Source organism: Canis lupus, chromosome 21, assembly GCF_011100685.1.
Source record: "Canis lupus familiaris isolate Mischka breed German Shepherd chromosome 21, alternate assembly UU_Cfam_GSD_1.0, whole genome shotgun sequence".
Taxonomy (NCBI): domain Eukaryota; kingdom Metazoa; phylum Chordata; class Mammalia; order Carnivora; family Canidae; genus Canis; species Canis lupus.
The window spans coordinates 36,842,564-36,868,000 of NC_049242.1; the positions used below are offsets into that span (position 1 = coordinate 36,842,564).

The window sequence follows — 25,437 nt, forward strand, 5'->3', positions numbered from 1 at the left end:
TCTAGCTTTAAAAGCCCAAAGGCTTTAGAGCACCTGGCTGGCTCAGTTGCTTAAGCATCTGCCTTTGTTTCATGTCATGGTCTCAGAGTCTGGGGATCGAGCCCCAAATCGGGCTCTCTGCTCAGTGAGGAGTCTGCTTCTCCCTCCCTCTCCCTCTGCTCCCCCTGCCATTCATGCACTGCACATGCGTGCTCACTCTCCTTCTCTCTCTCTCTCTCAAATAAATTAAATCCAAAAAAAAAAAAAAAAAAAGGTCCAAAAGCTTTAAGAGATGATTAAACATGAAATTTATGTCATGTCTTTTAAAAGTTGACCATCAAGTTCTTGGTTAGGAACACAAGCTCCTGCTATCACATTGTTTCCATGGGGAAATTAGCCTTGGCTCACATCATTTTAGCTCTTGGTACCTTTTCCAGGAATGGAGTGAACTGCTGTAGGAGAGAGGACTGGTCGTGCTTGTCACTTAGACCTCTCTACCATCTTGTTATTACAGACAGGGGGCTGATTTGCTTCTCTGGGCTCTCTCAGTTTTTCCTGTGGTCTGTACATAAATCATATTTGAGGTCCTGGTAGTTTTATTTTTTAGAAGTTTTCCCCGAAATAAACCTGGATGGAACACTTTTTTTTTTTTTTTTATAAAAGTGTTTTGAATCTCCTCTTTAAAGTATTTAATTGGCAGTGAGGGGCTTTACTTGGAGAATGTAGAACTACTGTCACTCAAACCTTTTTAGTTGGGACACTGCAAGTTCCTGTATTAAAGAGATCCACAGACACAATGGCTGAAACTAGTCCATAGTAGGTAGTGGTTCAGGCCTTCAGTCTTCATCATGTGGCTTCCACTTGGTGGTTGAAGGGGGAAGCTTCTATTTTTACCATCTCCTGGGGGAAAAGAAGTGGAGACACATGTAGTCATTTTAAGGACAAGACCTGGCAGTAGCACTTTCTTTTACCCTAGGGGCCAGAACTTAGTTATATGGCTACATCTAACTGCAAAGGAGGCTGAGAAATATCTTTAGGTGGGAGATCACAAGTCCAACAAAATCTATTTTAAAAAGTGGAGAGGAGATTGAACATAAGGAGAAGCTTCCAGTGTGTTGCATCATGGTACCAATGGGAAGGATTCAGTAGAGTTTTGAAGCTCTCTTGAGAGCCAGGAAGATGCCTAAGTCTGGGGTCAGAATCTAGGCAGGGACACAGAAATCAGGGCATATACAGCTGTGTGGAAGCCAAGGTGGCTCATGGCTCAGAAACTAGGCAGCCAGGTTAGAACCAAGGTGCCGGAGGGACTACGAATAATCCCAAAGACTTCAGTTGCCTATTAGAGGAAATTCATTGGTGTGAGTGATACAGTAGAAAGAGCACTGAGCTAGGAGTCAGAAGACCTAGGTTTGAGTCCAACCCCTCTGCCTTATCACACGGGTCAAAGTACTTTGAAGAATGTTTGCTTTATTGTCTGCAATATGGGAATAACGGTGATGGCCTTTCCTGTCTCCCAGGCTGTGAGAGTAATGGAAGGGAAGATGCTCTGGAAACTGTAGCTCCATGGAAACTGGCAGAATGTCTGTGTTGCTCCCCTGTGTCCCCAGCACCCGGTATGAGGGCTGGCATGGACATTCATACTTGTTGAATGAAGTGTAAAATGTGAGAGATAGGAAAGAAAATGCATTGTGCACAGATCTTAATCCTGGATGGTCTTTTCTGCTAGGCAGAGCGGTTCTTCTGCTCTCTACTGGCCAAAGTGTTGGGCCTACATGAACACCTAGGTACTCCACTGGGACATGGGCAGACATCAGGGCAGCTCCCAACCAGGTAGCTCAGGACACACAGTACATCTCTGGCAAGGCCGTTTGCTTACTCCACTGAATAGGTGACATGATATAAAAAAACCCAAGCTAGGACTTCCAGTTGGGTGTCATGGTCCATGATTGTGAGCTAATCATTTTTAAATGCTCTGGTCTACCTGCAGATTAGAAGACGAAGCCTTCCCAAGGCTTGCTTCAAAATAGTAAGATGTAGATATAAAATTCCCTTGTTGATTTGAAAAAAAGTAATTATGTGGCTTGTTCAAAACCATAAATGTCTACTGAAAATACAGTAGAGGTAAGAGATAAGATAAGCTTGTGATTTCTATCCTTTGGGAGTTTCTGTGCTGGCTGGAGTGATTTTATTTTTTTTTCTCTTGCTGGAGAAATAGGGGCTCAGTGGATAATCAAAAAAAAATTTAACTTTGATTCATTTTGTTATTTAATTTGTTTATTCACTAAGGGTGACCTTCTTTCTGAGAACGCAGTGGAGTATTTTTAAATGGACTTTAGTGGAAAAAGGCAGGAACTGAACTTACATTCACAGTATGGTCCTGACTCCGTTAAAGGCTCGTGCGTAGAAGGAGGGAAAAAAAAGACCAGAATGGTAGCAGTGGTTCTCATGTTGTTGAACTTGAGGTGATTTTTATTCTCATCTCCTTCTCTGTGGTTTTCTGTTTTTCAAAGGTGGGGATGCATTACTCTTATAATCACAAACGGCTAGTTGAAAATGAGTCTCATAAATTAATACTCCCCAGCCAAATCAAGAATTTTTCTCTTTGCCAGCCTGGCCTGGGCTGTGCGCTCTCATGTTCGCTCAGAGCTCGCCAGGTTATTTTCTGACAAGTTAAGGAATTTGTTAGAAGGAGGATGTTTCCCTTGTGGAAATCAACACAGAAAGCAATTGTTTGGTAATATGTCAGGAAAGATGTCCTGAGGAGCTCTGCGCCTGGAATGTGACCAGCCTGTATTACAGTCACTTGTGGAAATGAACTTTGCAATGTTCCCCTTCACCCTGGGACTATTTCACTTCATCATATACTCCTGGGTTCCTTGGGGACCCCCAACTCCACCATCCTGGGACTGGATGACCATGTCCTTTGTTCTCTCAGGCCCTGCCTTTTCCAATGTCCTCTCTGCATGCTCCCCTCTGTCTGTTTGTGACTGCAGATTTGGTCGTGGCTTCTTTCCACCACCACGTCTATAGCCTGAAGAGAACTAGTCGGTGTCCTTTTCCCTGTCACAGCTGTCCCTTTGCCCTGGTCTTTGCTCAGGTGAGGGGCCTGAGCTGTGCTCCTGGGACAGAATGAAGAGGAGGGGTCAGGACTGTAGGGAAAGGGTGGGGATCCTGAGCTGGCTGCACAACGTTGGAGAAGTCCCTGGGCCATCCACCTGGCAGGGCACGCTCTGGCACAGCTCCTGCAGACGACTGCCTGGTGTTTGAAGCCGTGCATTGATCTGTTGAAGTCCTGTGTTGTGGCAGTCACCGTTCTAGATGCTGTCAGGGGGCCTAGTGATGAGCAAGGCACACCTGCCCTCTGCTGTCATGGAGCTTTCATTCTCGTTCAGAGAGAAATGGTTCACCGGGAAATAAATGAAGCTCATCACAGATTGTAAGAACGACATCAGAGATGGTTACATGTGCCCTTTTGTAGTGGAGCGGGAGGGCCGGGGTTCGGGATGATTCCAAGGCCTGGCTCCTTCTATGACGGGGTGCTTTCTGGTGGTGAAGGGTGAGATCGGGAGGTCTCTCAGTAAAGCTGAGCTGCTGCTTGCATTCAGCCTGCCTGGGCCCAGTCTGGGCCTGCAGACCCATGGAGGGAGCTAAAGCTGAGGCATGAGCTCGGGACTGGCCCTCTTGGTCACATCTATCTTTCTTTTCTTTTCTTTTCTTTTCTTTTCTTTTCTTTTCTTTTCTTTTCTTTTCTTTTCTTTTCTTTTCTTTCTTTTCTTTTCTTTCTTTTCTTTTCTTTCTTTTCTTTTCTTTTTTTCTTTTCTTCTTTCTTTCTTTCTTTCTTTCTTTCTTTCTTTCTTTCTTTCTTTCTTTTTAAAGATTTTATTTATTTATTCTTAAGAGATACACACACACACACACACAGAGAGAGAGAGAGAGAGAGAGAGGGGCAGAGACCCAGGCAGAGAGAGAAGCAGGCTCCATGCAGGGAGCCCGATGCAGGACTCATTCCTGGGACCCCAGGATCTTGCCCAGGGCCAAAGGCAGCGCTAAACCACTGAGCCACCTGGGCTGCCCTCATCCTTCTTTTCTGAGTGATGAGCCAATTCGCCCAGAGAAGACCCCATCTGTGCCTGTTGCAGCCATGTCCAAGGCCGACCTGGTGTTTTCTCCCTCGTTTATAACTTCTAATGAGGACCAGCCTCTCCTGGTGCTGGTCCTCCTGGACGCTGGAGTGTCCCTCCAGCAGGATATTGGACTGTTCCTTTTAGGGCTCGGGTTTTCTGTTTTGTTGTTGTTGTTGTTTTAGTTTTAATGAGCTCCTCTCTGCTGCCTCCTCCTCAACCACCCCCAGACCTCTTCCTGGTGGCTCAGAGTCCAGCCTCGTAAGTAGTGAGGCCATTTTACTGGGCCATTGCCTTTTCTGAAATTCTTGATCACCAATACCCCACAGGGCCTTTGGGCATCACTGCTTGGCCTTCGACTGCCCAGAAGAGCTGGACTTTGGGTAGTTGTGAGTGATTTTCCTGAGCTCCCTTGCTGAGTCTTCTTTTCCATTATACTTCTCTGTCAGATTGGCCATTTGGCCTGCTCCATCTTTCTGAAAAACCCGGACGAGCAGGACCCTCACTCCTATGGAGACTCCGCACCCTTCCTCCTATAGACCTTTAGTGACTGTGTTTTCTGACCTCTCTCCTCCCATCATCCTAGTCAAAGAACAAAGCCTTTGAAGCTTGCCTCACACTGGCTTGATGCAGGATGCGTAACTTCCAGGCCTGGGACTCACTTGGCTTCCAGAGCTCCCCTCACTGCTCTCCCACCCATGAGCTGTGATGTTTAACCAGAGACGAAGTCATTCACGCTGTGATCGTTTAACATTCCTACCAGGGCTGACAGGAAGGCTCTTTGTTACTAAATTAATTGTCTCGGGTGGTGGTGGTGAGGGGAGCTTGTTACTATTCTCATCCTTTTGGTGTTGTCACCATTCTTTTAAAAATATATCTGCATATTCGCGCGCGTGCGTGCCTGTGTGTGTGTGTGTGTGTGTGTGTGTGTTTACGTAGTTCTACATTTAGCAAAGGGCTTTGGAATGAGGGTGGCCCTCACAGGGCCTGGATTTAGACCCTGGGAGTGGTCACGATCCTTTGAGCAATATATCCTTCTGTTCCAACTATCAACCAGCTGAACTTTGTAAAGTTTTCTTTCGACCTTCATTTCACCTTCATTTCGTAGTTTTCCCCAGTTTCTGGGGTAGCTTTGGGGTTCACTGTTTGCAGATCCAGAGAAGAATGCAGTCATTTGGATCCACCCTTTAAAGACACAGACTCAGTGAGGAGAGCCTTCCGTGACCTGCCTAACGCCTGTGGCTCTGAGGCCTCTGGCATCTCTTACACATCGTCCTCACCTAGAATGTCGTTGGGAGCCTTGAGGCCTCAGGGCCAGGGCCCCTGTTCAGAGTGTGCCTGTTACTGTCATTACGGCCCCCGTCTGCAGGCCTCCTTTACTTGGCCGTAGCATGGTGGAGTGTGTCCAGTTTGCTTTGGAATAAGCAATTGCATTTAAAACAAGTTTAATCCAAAAGTTGCCTCTTAGGTGGTCTGAATGGCTACCCTTCTCTCCCTGTGCGTTTCAACCAGCTCGTACAGCGGCCTGGCTTCGTCTGCCTGGCCACTCCTGGCTGGCGGGCCCCCCTGCACCCCTCAGCATGGCTCTGCCTCCCTCTGCGAGGGAGGGCAACGGGAAGGCATGCTTCTCCCTGGCCTGAAGCAGGAGCAGGCTGCACGAGGCTGCCGGGATGAGGGAGCCAGCTCTTCATTCAGCGTTAATCGAGGGTCTCCTGTGCGTCTGGTATGATGGGAAGCCACTGGAGCATTGAAAGCAAGAAAATAACATGTGATTTATGTGTTTTAAAGGCTCTCCTGGCTGCCTGGGGGCTGAAATGGGAAGGGTAAGCATGAAGCCGGGGGAAGGGTTCAGAGGCAGTTGTTCTGGTCCAGGCAGCCAGGCTGGCTTGGCATCTGCGTGAGCAGACAGGGCACAGACTTCACGGGCTGCCCTTGCCATTTGCCCTCAGGCCCCGGATCCCCTGGACCACGAGCCTGCCCTTCCGTAAGCATGCCAGGCCCTGCTGAGCTCCTGCTCCGTGGCTTGTGGTGTTCATGCCACCTGGAAGGTTCTCTTCCCCGGCTTCCCAGTTCTGCTGGTTCTGCCACTGTTTCACTCAGTGAAACAAGGCAGTGACCTTGGCTAAGTCACCAGATCTCTCTTGAGCCTCAATTTCTTCATCTCTGAAAGAGTGATCGTAGAACCACCTCACGGGATTGGGAGGGAAACACAGTATGCACTCAAGTGTGATCCCTGCAGGCCTCTGCGTTCCTTGGTGTCCTGCTTCCGAACTTGCCTCGCTCTATACGCTCTCTGCCCAGCGACCCCGTGAGGAGGGGTCCAACCAAGTCGTGCTCTGGCCCAGAGCCCTCTTGACAGTAGCTTCCTGTCTCAGTCAAAGCAAAAACCAAATCCTCAGCAAGGCTCCCCGGTGCTTCCCTGACCCGGTCCCCCACCCTAGGATCTGGTGGGTAACCAAACAGGCTGAGTTGTGCGGAGCTCACTGTGGTGCGTGCGGGTGGCACCCCTCCTGAGTTATGCAGTGCACAACTCATGTGGCCGGACGCACTGATCCCACCTGGCCCTCTCTTACTCCACTGCAGCCACATCAGAGACCTTGCTGTTCTGCAAACACGCCAGGCCTGTTTCGGGCTCAGGCTGTTTCCTCCACTGACTCCCTCTGCCTTGAGAGTTCTTTCCCCAGATATCCGTGTGTTGTGATCACTCACCTTCTTCAGGTCTTTTCTCAAATGTCACCCTGTTTAACGTTGTACCATTCAGCCCACTGCCTCCCAGATGTTTCCCTCTTTCCCCTTTGATTTACTTTTCCTCTTGACTCCTATCCTCTAACATAGTCTACATTTTACTTAATTGATTTATTGTCTCTTTTCTCAACAGAAGGTAAGCTGTGAGAGCAGAGACTAGTGCTTATTTCATTCACGGCTATACCTCAGTGCCTTTAAACGGTGCCTGGAAGTAGCAGGGTCTCACTAAGGAATGAGTGGAATGAGTTTGCACTTAGGCAAGTGAAGGCTGTGGTGTAGTGCTTACCACGTTGGAAGCACCCAGCGAGTGCTGGCTGCCAGTGTTTTCATGGTTGGTGTCGATATCCTTCAGGGACCAGCCCACCCCTGGGTTGAATTGCATCATGGCCACCGCTGCTACCCGCTGCCCTTCCCTCTGTGCCCTCTCTGTCTGTGGCATTTGTCCTGCTGCGTTAGTGGGACTTGTCTCTCTCTTTTCTCTGTATGAGCCCAAAGTCCTGTGGGGCAAAGATGGGCTTGTTCAGATTTGTATCCTACGGACCCTGCACCCATGTGGTGGTATGTAGTAGGCGCTCAGGAAGTGTCTACTGCCAGCAGACATGTGACAGGTGGAAAGGACTCTGCAGTCCCTTTCTCGGGTCCTGGTTCCAGCATCACTGCCTCATGATTGCACCCTCCTCCCAAGGGGCATCGAGAGAGTCTAACAACCACTCGGTGATGAAATCTTTCATAGTGTGTTTAGAACAAATTTGGGGGAGCAGAGGGCCTCTTGTGCGTAGTCCTTTGAATGACGATGTCTGGGTGACTTGCTAGTTCTACATGTGAGAGTCTGGCCTTTTGGCTGTTCTGGCCCTAGGGAGACAGTGTGATTCAGTTTACACTCACTCCTTCAATGGGGACAATGTGAGCAATACCAGTGTGTTTGGAAGAGGCAAGGGAGAAGCAGAGAAAGCTTGAGCTGATCCTTAGGGAATTTGGGGTGGAGAGGAGAGCATGGTTTCTGGAGGGGATTAAGGAACAGGAGAGTAGCTCCTGCCCAGTCCAGGAAGAAGGGTAGGTGCTTTGGGAGGCATGAATAGGTAGGTGATTTGGGCCGTATGAGGGAGGATCTTCAATGCCAGGGCAATGAGTTTGGCCTCTTGTATTTGGCAGGAAGAGTCCAGAGTAGGGATTCTGATGGGATAAGTATAAGAACCAAGGGGTTCAGGGGGAGGTGGGGAGGAGCTTTGGAGTCATTTGTCTTCTATCCAGAGATAGTTGCCTTGTGAGGCCCACAGGTAGCATACCAGTGCCAGAGGCCATGCCGTTAGTGATCAGCATTGGCACCCACAGGGCAGCAGAGCTTCAGCTGATACAACAAAGTGCAGGGGCCTGAGGACTTAGAATTAGGGCTTCAGCATGGACAATGTGCAGGAGCAGGCTGTTTCTCCTTGATTGGGACTGCTAGTGTCCCGGGGTCACTGGGATTTTCCTGCCCTGCTCTGGTTGGACTCACTAAATCATAAGCCACTGTTTCTCTGGAATCAGCCAGATTTCTACACTTTGTGCCAGGCCAATCAGCCTGACTCATCAGTCAGTTTGTGTACCGGGGTGCTCTTCAGTAGAGCTGTAGACCCAGAGACTGGTAAATGCAGATTCCAGTGTGAGCACAGCTCATCACTCTCTGCGGGGGCCTTTGTCAAGATGCTCATTGTCTTGGGGGTTTGCTTTCTTTATCTGCCAGGTTAGTACCACGCCAAATCCCTGGGTTACAGGCTCAAGTTTCTTAAATCCCTCCCGCCTTGGGTCAAGATTAGCCCTGGAGGCCTGGGTGGGGCCGACCCTGCAGGCGGCAGTCCTGGTGGCCACACTGTGGAGAGGACCAAGCTTCCCATCATCTAGGGGTTTGAAAATTGTTCTCTTACTCAGGGAATGATTCATTGTGCAAAACTCGGGAGGGTTCTTTTCCCATTCCCCTTGCCTGCTTTGGGATGGAATTCCTGAAATGACCTTGGCTTCATGGAGTCTTTTCCATTTCCTGTTCTGCTCTCTTAAACATGGTCCCTCCCCTGTGCCCAGGAGCCTCATTCTCAGATGGCTCCTACCTTTCTCTCTGGCCTTGTTGCATGAGATTTCCCCTTAGCTCTCTTCTACCTTCCTTTGCATCTGACTTCAATCTCTGGGCCCCATCTGCCCAGCTGGGGCAACCTTGATGGCGTGACCATATATGCCTGCATGTTTGCACTCCCTTTACTCTTTAAGATTGTATCCTCAGGCCGTTCCGTGTGGCTCCCTAGTTTTTATCATGCCCATTTAAGATGGCTGCATAATATTCTTTCAAGGAAGTGCCTTCAAGAAGCCTTGAGTTTGTTATGGGGCATTTAGATTGCTTTTAATTTTTGTTCTTTCAGCTAATGCTACATTAGCCATCTTTGCGTTTTCCAGAATCATTTTATTAGGTTGGCATTTATCTAGCTAATGGCAATGGCCCAAGATCAAACGGAGAATCAGGATTTCTTTTTTTCAAGAAAAATGTTGTGAGGATATATTTAAAATTTACTTTGAATGCTAGGAATGTTTTTGTTGTATTTTCCGTGAACGAAGAAGCGGGGTAACAGCAACGTGAAATGAGACATAAATGAACGACTGCATATTTACAAGTAATAAATGACTTATTTGTTCCTAAGTGTGGAGGTGAGCCAGTACATTTTCTTTCTTTTTTTTTTTTTCAGTACATTTTCTTAAGGACTAATTTATCTGCTCAAATTGAGGAATTCTGTATCCCTATAGCTTTGATGCTTTGATTAAAACAGTAGAATAAAATAAACAGTGATCTCTTCTTAACAGTGTTCGTAAGAAATGCCCTAAAACAAGAAAAAGTAAATGGGATTTTTGAAAAACAAAAAAACGGGTCTCCTTAAGCCAGAATGAGCCTGTCAGGAAGTGCTCTTAGCAGTGGAAGCAGGTTGCAAACTTGCTGAAAGGGTTTGGCTTTTTGTTTGGCCGCAAGGAAACAACCAGAATGAAACTGACAAAGCAGCGTCACTGACTTGGTTCCCAGCGCTCTTTTTAGCCTGGAATCCGTGTGGCTTCGGGGTGGTGAGGAAGGCTTCCTGTGCCCCGCTGCTCTGTTGTTGCCGGTTCAGTCTCCGGTTGATGATTACGTGGACCGTTTCAACCTCATCCAGCAAATGTCAGCTGAGTCTTTGCAGTGCATAAGGTTGCCGGGAATAAAAATTGGGGAAGGGGGCACCTGGGTGACTCAGCCGTTGAGCATCTACCTTTGGCTCAGGGTGTGATCCCAGGGTCCTGGGATCGAGTACCGCCCACATCAGGTTCCCCGCAGGGAGCCTGCTTCTTCTCCCTCTGCCTGTGTCTCTGCCTCTCTGTGTGTCACTCATGAATAAATAAAAAATAAAACCTCCAAAAAAAAAAAAATGGAGGGAAGAGAAAACCCAAGGCACCCTGTTTCTGAGGAGCTCATGAACTGGGAGTGGGAAGGATAAGACACATCTAAAACTGATGATCCTTCAAGGATGACTAAGAAGAGGGTCCTGGGGTGGGCAGCCCCATCCTGTTAGCAAAGGGGAGAATTCCATGTCCTGGGGAGGGGAGGGGGGATGGGGGGTGGTCAGGAAGGGTGTTACGCAGCCCTTCAAGGACTGGCTGAGTTGGGGACGGGACATTCCCGGCAAAGCTAAAAGGCTGACGGAGGAGATGGAGGACATGGGGATATGTTTGGGGTTTGGCTGAAGCTGTGGTGTTTTTGGGTGTGTATCAGATGCCAGGCATGGTTCTAAGCACTTCCTATATATTAACTCATGTAATCTCTACAGTGGCCCAAGTGAGGTACTATCACTGCCTCTGTTTTACAGATGAAGAAATAGACATAAAGTAGTTTATTGGCTGCCCAAGATCGTACTGCTGGAGAGCCAAGATGAGGCCCAGTTGATTTGGCTCCAGAATCTCTGCTTCTGACCACAAAGCTGTCTTGCCTCTGATAGAGGGGAAGAACGGACATTAGAACCAGAGGTTTGGGGTGCCAGGGATTAGGGGTACACAGGTAGAAGAGGGGCCAGAGTGGAGATAGAGGGACTGCAGGGGTAGGGGATGGGGGAGTTTGCTGAGAACCAAGAGGGGCCACAGGAAGAAAGAGCCTCAAGGAAGGGGTTTGTCAACAAGGCCCAGCACTGCGGAGTTCCAGGAGGTGAGCTGTAAGAGCAGGTCTGAGCCACAGAGACAGCCGGGAGGGCCTCTGGAGAGGGCAGCCATGCTGCAGACTGCGAGGTGCTATTCATTCCGGATAATTCTGTGTTTTGAAGATGGTGAAGAAGGCACAGGCATTAGGTATCATTGTCTGTGTCCTCGTGTCAGTAGAAAGAGGTGAGCATGAGAGAGGGGCAGGTGAGAGCTAGCACTGCTAATTTGGCAAACCTAGGGGCTTTTCTGCAGCCTAATGACTTTTGAAAGCTGTTGGCAATGCTGAGGCCCAAGTGTGACTCCCTTATCTGAATGCTGTAGCAATCGCTGTTTTTCCTGGAAAATTGGGCCCGTGTGGGCCCTGTGTGTGGTTTATTTGAGTTCCATTTTTATAGCCTTATTACCTTGTCCCCATGATGCAAGAGGCCTCTCTTTTCTTGAGCTTTGCTGTGAAAATTGTTTCTTAAAAGGCACAAAGTGATCTCTCATCATTTGGGTGGTGTTCTTTCCATAGTAGCACTTTTCTGCAGACTCTGCACACACTTTTCATCACCCCTGACACCAGTTGTCATGTTTTTCTGATCGTTGGCAATTTACTGAGAACTTTTAGGCAGCTCTTAAATCTCACTACCTAGGTGTTTGTCACGATTTCTTCCAGAAGAGTTTGTGCACGTACATATCCTTTCAACTCCTACCAATGGCCTTGCCAGGGCCTGACACCCAGTCCTGTCCTCTGGCCTTGAGTTGATAACAACAGCAATTAGCATTTATGGAACTGAGCTGTTACCAGGCCCTGTACTAAAGGATTCTCAATTATTCCCAGTCTCTGCAAATAAAATACTATTACTTCTCCCATTTTACAGATGAAGAAAATGAGTATTAAAGAGATAGAGTAGCTTGCCCCGGGTCACACACCTAATAAATGGCAGAGTTGGGCCTCACCCAACCTTGGAGCCTCAGGTACTTCATTCATACATTCATTTATTCATTCATTCAGCAACAAGTGATTGTCTACAACATGGCAAGCACTGTTCTAGACTCAGGGGATACAGCAAAGGAAACAAACAAAGAAAAAAGTAAGAATATCCTGCCTTCAGCTCACATTTAAAATTGGAGAGATGGAGAAAGAAATAATAAATAAAATGTACATTATCCAATATGATAATAAAGACTATGGTGAAAAATAAAATGAAGAAGTTGGCTAAGATGCATTGGGAGAATTTTACAGTAGCAAAAGAAGGTCTCATTCGGAAGGAGACCAAACCGTTAGGTTAAGTAGCGATCAAAGCCCCAAATCTCAGTATATCAACCCAAGGAAACTTTATTTTTTAGTTTACAATAAAATTTTATTTCTTAGGAAGATTCCAGTGTGGCTGCTCCTTCCTTGTGGTTATAGAGGGACCCACCCTCATTATATCCTATGACTCTGCCTTCTTCAAGGTGCTCAGATTGCTTCCCATAAAGCTGAAGATGAGTGAGAGAGAGGGTCTTGTGGGCAGTCTGGAAGAAACCATCATCTCACCCACCCGTTGACCAGAACTCAGTCCTGTGTTTGCTCCTAAGTGCAAGGGAAGCTGTTGGGAACTATGGCCTAGCTGTGTGCCCCCAAGAAAAAGGAAATGGGTTCTTGTGAACTTGTAGCAGACTGTCTGCCATAGTGAGTGAAGTAAAGAAGTGAGTCATGTGTCTAACTGGGGGAGGAGCATTAGGGAATGGGAACAGCAGGGTAAAAGGTGGCCACGGTGGCTGGAGTACGAGGAGGAGAGTGGCCGAGAGTCAGGGCAGGGAAGTCACGGGGGCCTGGCCATTGGCATCATTATCAGGACGTGGCTGCACTGGGGGTGACAAGGCAGCCCAGGGACATTGCAGAGTCTTGAAAGAGGACTGATGTGATTTGAGTTACATCTTGAAAAGATCACTCTGGCTAATGTGTTGAAAATTGACTGTGGGAAGGGCAGTTCGAGTCCGGTGGGCTGGTCCAGATGAGTGGTGGGAGTAGCCAGGTCCCAAGTGGTGGTTGGGAAATGGTAAGAAGTGGCCAGATTTGAGATCTGTCCTGGACGTGGAGCAACAGGTCTGCTGTGGGCTTAGGTTGAGGGTTGTGGGACAAAGAGAGGAGTCAGGCTTCTTCTGAGCTTTTGGCTTTTGCCTAATGACTGTTAATCTCACTCTCCCTGCCCCCCACCCCCCACCCCAGAGAGGTAAGAAGAGGGGAAGGTTTTGGGAAAAGAATACCTGAATGTTCTCTGGGCCCTGACCCATCTCACAGTAAGCTTTCCTCCTGCTTAGTGCTTTCTTTAGCACAGCCAGACAATTCACAGTTTCTCTCTCTCTTTTTTTAAGGTTTATTTATTTTCGAGAGAGAGTGTGTGTATACAGGAAGGGGGGAGGGACAGAAGGAGAGGAAGGGAGAGAATCTCCAGCAGAGTCCTCGCTGAACACAGAGCCCCATGTGGGGCTCCTCCATCCCATCACCCTGAGGTCACGACCTAAGCTGAATCCAAGAGTTGGCCGCTTAACAGACTGAGCCCCCCAGGTGCCCCAAATCACATTCTAACTGAGCTTTCAGACAGAGGGACGGCACTTGTGGTCCTCCCAGCACAGAACCTGGATGAGGCAACATAAGCAGTGGTCCCACGTCACCATTTGGAGTCTTTGGCCCAAGCCTTGGGGCTACTTTGGACTGATGTGGAAGGGTCTTATGTTCCCCCTGGGTGGCTGAGAGATGCCTATAGAAGCCACTTCCAATCCCTGCTGCCTGCAATGTAAGAGCATATGTGTGTTTGGGAGTGAGAATGGAAACAGCTTCTCTGGTCCTTCTTTGGCAATCATGACCTGCCAAGGCAGAAGCTAGAACTTTTTAATAGGCAGTGATCGCAGTGGGAGCATAAATGGGGAGAAAATCTATCTTAAACAGAGCAGAGTGTGAGTCATGGCAACAGATGTTGCATGCCTACTAGGTGCTGGACACTGGCTAGGGATTTTGTTTTCACTGGAGAGCAAAACAGTACTGTTCCTTATTTCTCTTTGTTGTCCTTTGTGCTGCCCAGGACCTCTAGTACCGTGCTGAATATGATGGGTCAGAGTGGACATCATTGTCTGTTCCTAGTCTAGGGGAGAAGGCAGTCTTCTACCTTCAAGTGGATTGTTCACTGTAGGGATTTTTGTAGATGCCATGTGCACTTTGCTGGTATGGGTGGAGGTGAAATAAGGCTTTCTCTGGTGTTTGGCGATAATAGAGGGCTTACTATCTAAAAGTTTTCTGTCTTGCTAGAGGGCACAAGCTTTTGTTCAGGCTTTTTAAAAGTGTGTGTGTGTGTGCGTGCGCATGTGCGCACCTTTTATACTTTTAGGTTGCTGGCTTCTTCAGTTCCAAGTCTGGGATAGATGAAGTAAAGAAAGGAAAAAGAAAGAAAATTCTGGGAACTCACCATGGTGTCATTCCTCAAGTCCTGAGGTCTGCCTTCTTCACTCTGCCCTTTCAGACATTTCTTATGTTTGCTTTATACATAGTGTCCAGGAGTCTTACTTGCACTCCATCTGCTTGGAAGTGGAAGTGGTTGGGAGCAGCTAGAGAGTATAGGTTGGGGCCAGTTTGTGGGGGCCCTTAAAATCCCAGGGGTTTGATTCGGTAGGTGGCTGGGGGGCTTGATGGTGGTGTGGAGGAATGGGATGGGGGAAGTGGCAGAGACACGGGAGGCTGTTGTCCAGGCCCAGGTCATAGATAACCCGGTCCTGTGCTGTGATGGTAGACATGGTGTGGAGAGGAAGAAGAGGAGAGTCCACATGGCAACAAGCAAGTGCAAGGAGACTAGGTTGAGTGTGAGGCTTCTAGCTTGGACAACCAGCTAAGATTGGGAAGGCCTTGAGGCGTCCAAGTGCAATAGAGCGGGCATATTCCAGGCATTTTAGAGCACTTCTGGAAGACTGGACTAATGGTTCTGCCCTTCAGGGAAGGCTCCATAGAGCTCAAAATCTGGCTGCTATGTAAAATCCAAGGAGAATGTATTCTGGGCAGAAGAAGCAGTGTGGGGAAAAGACACAGGTATTAGTAATGCCGTGATGGGCCTGTCAAGACCCCCACTAGTTGACGCATAAGTGGGTCGTTTTTGGTTCCATAACTGGGCAGGATGCTGTAGGAGTTCAAAAAAGGAAGAGGTTCTGGAATGGGAGCTAAATAGGGGTCCATTTAGCTGCCTGTCTTCTGTTTTTGTATGTTCGCATCAGTGTTTCCTCCTGCAGACAGACCACCCTCCTCCTGGGGGCATCACTGCTGACAGCCCCAGTTTAACAGTTGTGGTGATATGGCTACATCTGTGTATCAGTTCTAGAGAAAGTATCTGACTTGCTTAGGTTGGGTGTTGTGGTTATCCTTGGGGCCAATCACTGTTGCCAGGGAGTGGAATGCTCAAATCTGGGCTGGATCATTTGCCCACCCTTATTGGGGGTATTCTTGGTCTTTTTAAGAAGGTGGAAGAAAAGTGTCTATGGAAGATAAAAAAAAAGAATATTCATCATGGCCTACTATAATATGTTTTGAAGAATTTATAGTACAGCAATGTAGGAACTCTTTGGAGAATTTTAAGCAGGGGACTTGATCAAATTTAGGTTTTATTAAAATCATTTCAGACACTGTGTCTGGGGGTTGTGGTTGGAAATAAGTAAGTGACTAGAGGTGGAGAGACTAGTTAGGAGGTTGTCGCTGGAGCTCCAAGGAGAGCGAATGAGACCTGAACTAATTTTTTTTTTAAGATTTATCCATTTTTTCATGAAAGACACACACAGAGTGAGAGAGAGAGAGAGAGAGGCAGAGACACAGGCAGAGGGAGAAGTAGGCTCCCTGCAGAGAGCCCGATGTGGGACTCGATCCCGGATCCTTGGATCATCCTTGAGCCAAAGGCAGACGCCCAACCGCTGAGCCATCCAGGCGTCCCAGCTGAGCTAATTAAAAGCCTTAGTTGTTTCATTTTGGACCTCGTCTCCAGCCACAGCCCTGGTAAAGAGGATGAGTGGGATAAAGTCTAGAGACAATCAGGCAACCAGGGCTTGATGACCAGCTGGAGGATGCAGGAAGAAGAGGGGCTTAAGGAGGATCACCCCCCACCCCAACACCGCCACCAAGGGGGTAATAACTATCCCCTGAAAGGCTAGATTTATCTTTGGAAACTAGTTATTAAGTGGTGGCAGACTTGACTTATCTTATTTGCTTCTTGAGAAATGTGAGTGTTGTTGGTTTTTTGTGGTTTCTTAACTGGAAAAGGAAGCTGATTGATTGTATTTTTCTTCCTTTAAAATGTTTCCTTTCTTTACGAACTCAGCTAATAGGAGCTGCAGCCAGGACTGCTAGTTGAGAGATGGATGGTAGGAGGACCTTGACCTGAAGAGCTCTCCTCCCCACAAGCCTGCCCCTGGGCCTGCAGGTCTACTTTAGAAACATTTATCCCTTTGGTATTGCCCTTGCTAGGAAGGCTTTTCAGGATTTTAAGCAAAGAAATGACCTGTTCTGACTTATGTTGGGACCACTTCCCTCCTGAACCAGGACTAGACCATGGATGGAGGGAGGAGTGACACCAGGAGCCAAAGCGGGCATACCTGTTAGGAGGCCATTGCAATTATCTATGTTGGCAATGGTGGAGGGAGTGAGAATTGGTCATATTTTGAAGCACAAACCAATGTTGCAAGGATTGGACTATGGAGTAAGAGGAGATGAGAATGACTCTAAACTTTTGGGCCTGGGTGACTGGAAGAGCATTGTCTTAAGCTGAGATGAGGACGGCTTGGAGGAGCAGGCCTGGGAGAAGGCCAGGGCTCCTCATTGGACATGTTCAGTTTGACGCATTGAATGTGACTTACGCAGAGCTCCTGTCTACTTGGCATCTTACTTGAAGCAGGCAGTTGGATATATTCTACTAGCCTTTGAGTTGAGAGGAGAGTTCCAGGCTTGGAGAGAAATCTGAGCATCCTCAGCATACAAATGACATATGAATCCCAGACACTAGGTGAGACCACTGGGGTGGGAGGCAAGGGTGACTGAGGGTATACAGAGAAGAGATGAGAACAAGGCCTGAGCCCTGGGTCCCTCTGACATTAAGAGGTGGGGAGATAAGGAAGAACCAGCAAAGGGAAAGAAGAGCTAATGAAGTGGGTGGAAAACCAAGAGTGCTAACCTGGAAGCCAAGTGAAGAGTCCTCAAACAAGCGGGAATGGTGTATGAGTATCAAAGACTGAGACAAGGTCCGAGACTTGCTCATTGGATCTGGCAACATGGAGGACAGACCAACGGCAGGCTTTTAGACCCAAGCTTAACCTTTCAAATAAGTCAGTTTCCTCCACTGAAGAATACAGTTATGCAAAACAGATCATTTAAGATTGAAATAACTCAGGGAAGATGAAGACCGTGCAGTGGGAGTCTAGTAGAAGGGGGACAGCACTTCTGGCTTTTGTGGGGAAGGTTGAGGTCACATTCATTCATGTCTTCATTCATCATTTATGCATTCCACAAAAACTTACTGGGTTTCAGAGACTTGTGGCGGGGAAGGGAGGGAGTGGAGTTCATTGTTTCATGGGTATAGAGTTTCAGTTTCATGGAAAAGAGTTCTGGAGATGAATGGTGGTGACGGTTACACAACAACATGAATGTACGTAATACCACTGAGCTGTATACCTGAAAATGGTTAAGATCATAAATTTTATGTCATGTGCATTTTACCATCAGAGGAGAAAAAAAACTTGATGGCTCCATCATGCACTTGATCTGGGATACAATGTTGGAAATGGATGGCATTTCAATAGGAAATAAGAGAAGAAGGGGAAAAACACATCCAGCTGGAGGGAATGCAGAGAGGGAAGGGACCTGCTATTAGCTGTGTTTGTCTGGGTTGTGAGGTCAGTGGGGGAGGCCATGTGAGCTGAGGCTGTGGACTCGGACTGAGCCAGTTGGTGCAGGCCTGGCAGCCTGCTCACGGAGTTGGGCTTGCTTTTTAGATTCTGGGAGCCTCTGAAAGCTCTCTGCCCAGGGGAGTGCCATTCCAAAGGTGTGCATTTAGCAGATTAATCTCATTAATCCTTCCTGTTAAAACATTGCTTATTAAAAGCAGTGGGATTGAGGCATGTATTTGTCTAGGGAAAATTGTGGCCTAGCAGAATTTTCAACATGTGAACTAAGTTATTTTTCTACCCATTTTACCAATATTTCTTGAGGACTGCCTAAATACAGTGTTCTTGGAATAAGAAAAGGGGTAACTTTAATAGGTCTCTTCTCTTGAAAAGCCTATACTCTAGCGACCCCCCCCCCCCCATTCCTAAATAAGAAATTATGTTCCCATGTGTAATGTGTTACCATAAATGTCTCACCAGAGTTCCATGGGAACTGAGAGGAGGAGGTGCCTGGCTTGCCGGGATTTGAAAGATGAGCAGGATTTTCTAGGCAAAGTAATAGCATTGGGCATCCTGAAAGGATGGTAAATCAAAACTTACTGGGGGTTGTAAATGGAAAGACCATGTGTAAGTATTCTGTCTTAAGGCTAAACTCTTATTTCGTTGGCTTTTAGGTGGTGCTGGTTAGAGTACACACTTTTGGATCCAAAGTTAAGTTTTCAAATGTGGAATCCTAGGCCTTCACTGGTAAGTTTGTTTGATGCCTTCTTCCAAATTATGCTATTGAGGATCAGTATTTGGAATGAACAGCAAGGAAGTTATCGCTGGCACGTCTCTGTGGAGGTTACGAAGCCTAGACTCTAGAGAAGCCTGTAGTATAGGTGGAAAGGACCCACGAGAGAAGTAAAACTTCACTGTTTCTGTGAAAGATGCAGAGAGGGAGGCCAGAAGAGGGACATCCAGGGGCAGAAGGGATGGACACAGCTGGCCTCATGGAGGGCTGGGGCTTTGTGTTTTGAAGGAAAAGTCCAGAGAGGAGTGAAATAAGCTTCTTGGGCTTGAGAAGTTGGGTGTAAGATACAAAGAAAGTGGGCTCAGCAGCAGACGCACAGGAGCAAGAGCGTCATCCAGAGGAGTCATGGGCAAGAACTTTGGCAGGATATGATTATTTTAGGCCAGGCTCAGCAAACTTTTCCTGTAAAGGGTCAGGTGGTAAATATTTTTGGCTTCATAGGCCATGTGGTCTCTGTCACAGCTACTCAGCTCTGCTGTCGTAGCATGAAAGCAGCCACAGATAATCCATGAATGAATGGGTGTGGCTGGATCCCAGAAAAGCTTTATTTACAAGAACAGGTGGTAGATAGGATTTGGTCTGTAGGCTCCAGTTTTCAGACTCCTTCTCTAGACCCTGAATGTCAGGCTAAGGCACTTGGACTTTGTCCTGGAGGCAATGGCAAGCCATTGAGGTTATTTTGGGCAAAGAAGTGAAATGGCAAAAATGATATGCTAAGACCTTTCATCTGATAGCTAGACAGAGGAGGCATGAGGCCTGTTCCAAGGAGCCCCAATGCATGTGTGACATTGTGTGGTTAACAGTGGTTAATATGGGAGCAAAGGACCAAGAGAAGAGACATTGCAAAGGGGGAACCATAAGATTTATAGTCTTTTTAGACTTTAAAGACAGGAGCCAAAGAAAATGAAAGTTTGATAGTTCTCAGTGGTACCATCAACAAATGTGGAGACTGGAGACGGAGAGGGGTTGATGCTTGATGCATCTGGTTTTACACTAAATTTGGGATGACCGTGGGTCAACCATAAGAAATGTCCAGGAGACAATTGGAAATGCGGGGCTGAAGCCTGGACTGAGAAGGTTTGGTCCCAGAGATGCTGAAGGGAAGCCACAGGATGAAATAAGTTCTCCGCAGGATGAACAGAGAGCTGCGCTTTGGGGAGTGTGCATAGCTCTGGGTGGAAGATGAAGGGAAGAGAACCCGAGGTGGAGGAGGGGAGAGTCCCATGAAGGGAAGAGAAGGGGACAGCAGAGACTATGGATAAGGGACTTGAAGGAAGGCTGCTGAATTGGCGACCAGTTGGTCACAGGAACGTGATGCCACAAGAGGAGGATAAGGATGAGGGTTCCAGGCCGCACAGGGATGGACATAAATGAGGAATCAAGAATCAGAAACATTAGTGAAATGGACCACTCAGAGAAAGTTTGGGTGGTAAAAGAAGGGAGATACACATGCAATTTGGACATTTGCATGTCACAGTTACCTTTTCTTTGGCTTTGAGGCAGGCACAGCATGCTGCGACCAGTTCTCATTTCCTTCTCCACAGCCAAGCTTTGTTTGGGGGTTTGTGTGTACATTGGGCTTGTGATTGTGTTCTTATGTTCCTTTTAAGGTGTGGTGCTCCTGGCTCTGCCACAACTTGTACCACGGAATCCAGCCCATGTCTGGACTCTTGCCATAAGACAAGATGTGATTTGTTGGGGAAATGGTTGCATTTGTCTAAATTGAGGGAGAAAAGAAGGTAGAGACCAAGAAACTGAAATGAGGCTTCTTACTGCTGAGTCTTCCCACATATGGGACTTCGAGATAATTCCTCAGGTCATCCAACCAGATGTCAATTTGTGCTCTATTTTGAGTATACATTCTTCAGTCTGAATTCTGCGTTGTTTTTGGCTTGATTTGTGTGAATATAGCCATTTGAGATCTGCTCATAAAAGCAACAGGTATAACTGGTTAGGGCCACCATTTATTGAACCCTCACTATGTACCAGGCACGGTGCTGGGTGCTCTGTAGGTGTCATTTTATGTCATCTCTGCAACAACCTCCAACACGGGGAATTAGTATTCCCACTTCAGCAGTGAGGAAATCCTATCATAAAGAGGTTGAGTAACCTGCCCAAGGTCATAAGTGATTGGAACCTAGATCTGACCCCTGATTGATACTGCTCCCTGTTTTCTCTCACCTAAGTCTGGGATATCTCCTCCTACGCATGTAGAAGGACTAGAGACAGATTGAGCTGTACAGGTTAAATATTCAGAGCCTCTAGCGGGTGTTTCTACTTTTTATGAGTCTGTTGAAAGGGTGGAGGAAGCGTGGGATCTCTCTGGAAGAAACAAGACCAAACCTCAAATACTTTAACTGTTTTCCCCAGGTAAAATTTTCCATTAGTTGGAGAAGGTGACAGTCTTGGGTTTGGAAAGGAAATAGCACTGGAAGTCATGACCGTCAGATCCCAGTCCTAGCACAATGGCAATTATCGTCTACTTTTTGTTGAAATATTTGGTATTTCTCTCTGCTTACCTCCAACTTTAAGCTCCAAGAGCAGGGTCCTATTTTGTCTTGTTTACCACCAGTCCCTCGGCTTCTAGCATGGTCTTACCATGGAGGATGTACTCAGTAAATATTCGTTGTTTCTAATGAGCTAGAAAGGTTTGGACAAGGTGCTTCACCTCTGTGTGCCAGGTGCTGCTCTTGACACTGTGACTGTGGAGCTGACACAGGACAAATTCGCTGTCCTCATGAGGAAATTTCAGTAGGGGAGACAATAAATATGTGAGATGTATAATGTAAGGTCAGGCAGGCATGATAATGCTCTGAAGAAAAATAAAGTGAGGGAGGGGGGTGGAGGGTGAAGGGGCCAGTAGTTTAATTAGGGTCACGGGGAAAGCCCCACCAAGGAATGAAGCCAGATGAAAGGGGTTGTTGGGGGCGAAGTCATACTCATTCTCTTTGGGGGCTCTACACACGTCAGCTGCACTGTCAACACTTCTTCATTCTTTTGCTGGGCCACGGTTGCTAACAGCTAACTGACGGCTCCCAGCAGTGCGGACGTCCTCTCCGGGTCCTGTGTCTGTGGCCCGCGGAGTGCTCCCTTCCCCTCCCTGGTAGGTACGCAGTCTCTTTACCCGGCCTGCCTCTCCTGGTTCTCCTCCAGCCTCAGAGACCTCGCCTCCGCAGCCTGCTTTGCCACTTCTCTTTCCTTTGTCCTTACCCCGAGTACGCCTTTCCTTGGTCCCTTCTCATCTCCGCAAGGACTGTGCTTGGGTGAGCCCCTCCATTGCCCGCCTCCTCCCGGCAGTCACCCAGAACTGCAGAGCCGGCCTAGGACCTGCTCCCAGGTGCGTCTGTCTCCCCATGTCTCCTGCCTTGCCTGCCCCTGCAGCCTCCTGCACAAGGCGTCCCTGGCTCTGTCCTTTCCCTCACCTGTCACGTTCTGTCGGTCACAGCGTCCTACTGAAGAGGACATCTTCTGATTTGTCCACTCCCTTCTCTTCCTTCCCCACTCCTTCCCTTAGGACTCATCATTTGGATTTCTTTCAACAGCCTCCTAATTGGTCTTCCTGTGTCCATTTTTGTCCTGCCTCATTCCACCCCCACACTCCTTATCAGCATGATGTTTATAACTCCCGCATCTGATCATGGCTTTCTTCTGTTTAAAACTCCCCAAGGGCTCCTCGTTGCTGGTGGGATAAATCCTAAGCCCCTTTGGCAGGCCTGTGGTCTTTCATGATCGGGCCTTTGGCCACATTCCTTGTTTCACTCTTTCCCTAACCTGGATTTCTAACTTCAGCCCAGCCTCCTGACAGCCATCACTGCTGGGCCCTCCTGGGAATGACCCACCCCCTGGTCCCCATTTCAGTGGCTCAGGACAGGTTTCCACTCTTCTGAACACCTTCCTTCCCACCCTGCTCCTCTCTGTGACCTGGACGTGACCTTCCTCCCGCCTCCCAGACTACCCTGCATTTCTCTCTCCCAAAGCACTTATCAGCATAACTGTTGATTTACTACTTGTTATGCTCGGTAAACCACACTCCTTAAGGGTGGGGACTGCACATGTGCGCATGTGCGGGCACACACACACATGCACACACACTGTCTCTGGATTCTCGGTGCCAGAACAGCACACCTGGCTCAGGAAGTGTTTGTTGAAGGAATAGGGATGGTCAAATCTGTTATAAATAACAGATTTATAATGTGATCAAATGTATTTGGAATTGAAGGTTCATTGGCCATTGCATTCGGCAGGGCCACCCCTCCCCTCAGGTTTGAGCGCAGGATGCATTTGCTGTGGGTTTGGGTTTGTGGCGACCTGTCATGTCTCCTGGCATACTGAGGCCTCAGGAATGTAACTGCCCTATAGTCTTTGCCCTGGACTTAAAAAAAAAAAACAAAGCTCCTGTTGTTGATGGAATAGGAATAGCAATTCAAAATGAAAAAGAATCCATTGGGATGCCTGGGTGGCTCAGTGGTTGAGCGTCTGCCTTCAGCTCAGGGCGTGATCCTGGAGTCCCAGGATCAAGTCCCACATCGGGCTTCCTGCATGGAGCCTGCTTCTCCCCTGCCTGTGTCTCTGCTTCCCTCTTTCTCTGTGTATCTGTCATGAATAAATAAATGAAATCTTAAAAAAAAAAAAAAAAGAGTCTATCAAGGAATTCTCGGGAGTCAGGTCTACCCAGCTACATCCTGGGCGAGTCCCACACTTCCTACATTAGCCAAAATAATGATTCTTGCTAAGTGCTGACGGCTTTTCTCCCCCATTCTCCCCTAGCTGAGAATGCTCTTCTGGGTAGGGGATGAGGACAGCTAGTGGTCCTTTGTGGAGATGCCCAAGGGCTTCTTTACCTGCCTTGGAACCTCGAGTCCTGGGTGAACACTGTGAGGTGGCAGACAGGAAGGGGCTCTGACCCAAGAGGCCAGGGCGGTGTCTGTAGCCCCCACGGGAGCCGGCACCATGCACCTGGGCAGTCACCAGTATATGTGCTCGTGTTTCCCTGTGGGGCCGTGAGCTCAATGCTTGTTGCACCTTCTCCATTTCCTAGTTCTGCTGCAGAGCTGGGAAACTCCTGAGAATGTGGTTTTTGCAGGGGGCTTCACAGTAATCTGGGAAGGCTTCCTAGAGGAAGGAGCCATTCTTAACCACAGAGGTGTCCTGTAGGCTAGGGTGCTCCAGGACCTCCCCTAGAAAGACTTAGGATGCTGCTCTCCCTTTCAGGGATGTTTCCAGAAGCTGTTCCTGCTGCATGGGTGTATTTGCCTTCTGGCTTGCCTCCTCTGTGCCCATTACCCCTGACTTGCCTCCTCCTGGGAGGTCTCCCCCAACCTCCCTGTAAGAGACCTGGGTCCTACCATCACCATCACCAATAAGGCATAAAACGTGGGAATCCCTGGGTGGCTCAGTGGTTTAGCGTCTGCCTTCGGCCCAGGGTGTGATCCTGGAGTCCTGGGATCAAGTACCGCGTCAGGCTCCCTGCATGGAGCCTGCTTCTCCCTCTGCCTGTGTCTCTGCGTCTCTCTCTATGTCTTTCATGAATAAATAAATAAAATCGTTTTTTTTTAAAAAGGCATAAAATGTGCCTGGGCCCCCTGTTGGCATGTTTTGGCCTCTACCCTCCCCTGTTTCTGTGTCGGAGCCGCTGCTGCGCGGAGGAGGCACCTGGGCCTCCGCAGGGTCCCTTCCTCTCAGACCCTGAGGCCCAGCGCCTTGGTCCCTCTCTCCGGCTTGCAGCCCCCCTCGCCCTCGCAGGCAAGCAGACCCCTTTCCTCCCCCAGCGTGGAGCCAGCACCTTCCTCCGCTCCTCTGGGCCTGCGCGCACTCTGAGCACGGCTGTGCGCACCAAGGGCTGTCGTGACCTGTGTGCCTGCTGCCTTGGTCCTTGCGGAGCCCCCGGGGACCGGCCACGGCATGGCATCTGTGGCAGGGCAGCACCTTGCAGAGACAGGCTGAGGGACCCACGGAAGCAGGTGAGGGAGGACAGAAGCCGCTACCTTAGGAGCAGCTGCTCTGCGGTGCACGTGTGCATGCGTGTGCTGGGCCGGCGAGCGTACGTGCGTAGAGGGGTGTGTGTACTCCTGCTCCGTGTTTTTATTCATGTCATTTATCCCCGTGCACATTAGAGACCATGTCTCCCTCTCTCAGGGGGTCTGATGTGGGGCCTTGCATAAGAGACATTTCATAGCTACTGGCTACATAACTATTTCCCCCGCTCCCAAGCTGCAGGCACCTCCCCTGCTGCCCCCCAACCCCCCCTTGGTACCTCAGTGACCATTTCACAGGGCTGTTGTGACCATCAGCACCGCTTCTCAGACCCCATTCAGAAAGCAGTACCCTGCAAGCCCCATCTACACCCCAGCAGGCTGGGCTACCCAACTTAGGTTAGGCTGGCAGCAGGGAGGCCAGTCCCCCAGGGGCACCTCACCGGGCCTCCGGGGCCCTCTGGGGCTGGCTGGCTGATCTCTGAGTGACTCACCCTGGTTTTGAGTGGGAAAAATAAAAATTAAAAAAAAAAATGGCTTCTGACCAAGTGGGGAAAGTGGGCATGGGGGAGGAGCAGCGGGAGGACGTTGGCCACACCTTAGCTAAATTTGCCAGCAGCAAACTGACTTGGGCTGAAAGCACAGACTCCGCCTTGGAAAGGGACTGGCGTGCTGGCCCCAGGCCCTGGGGGCAGACCCAATTCTGAATGTCAGCTCCGTGCCTGCTAGTGGTATGACTCGGACCACCCACCCAAGTTCTGCAGGCCTCGGT

General features: G+C 48.6%; 1 protein-coding gene across 12 annotated transcripts in view; it reads left to right on the top strand.

Moving 5' to 3' along the window:
* The window catches only part of ARNTL (aryl hydrocarbon receptor nuclear translocator like), a 101,444-nt gene that overhangs the window by 13,254 nt on the left and 62,753 nt on the right, over positions 1-25,437 (top strand). For 11 of the 12 annotated variants that reach the window (XM_038569070.1, XM_038569067.1, XM_038569069.1 and 8 more), the window contains exon 2: positions 18,575-18,647. The exons of the other annotated variant lie outside the window; for it this stretch is intronic. The gene's annotated coding sequence lies outside the window, so the exon portion shown is untranslated. The remainder of the gene's footprint in view (positions 1-18,574; positions 18,648-25,437) is intronic. 12 annotated transcript variants of the gene reach the window in all.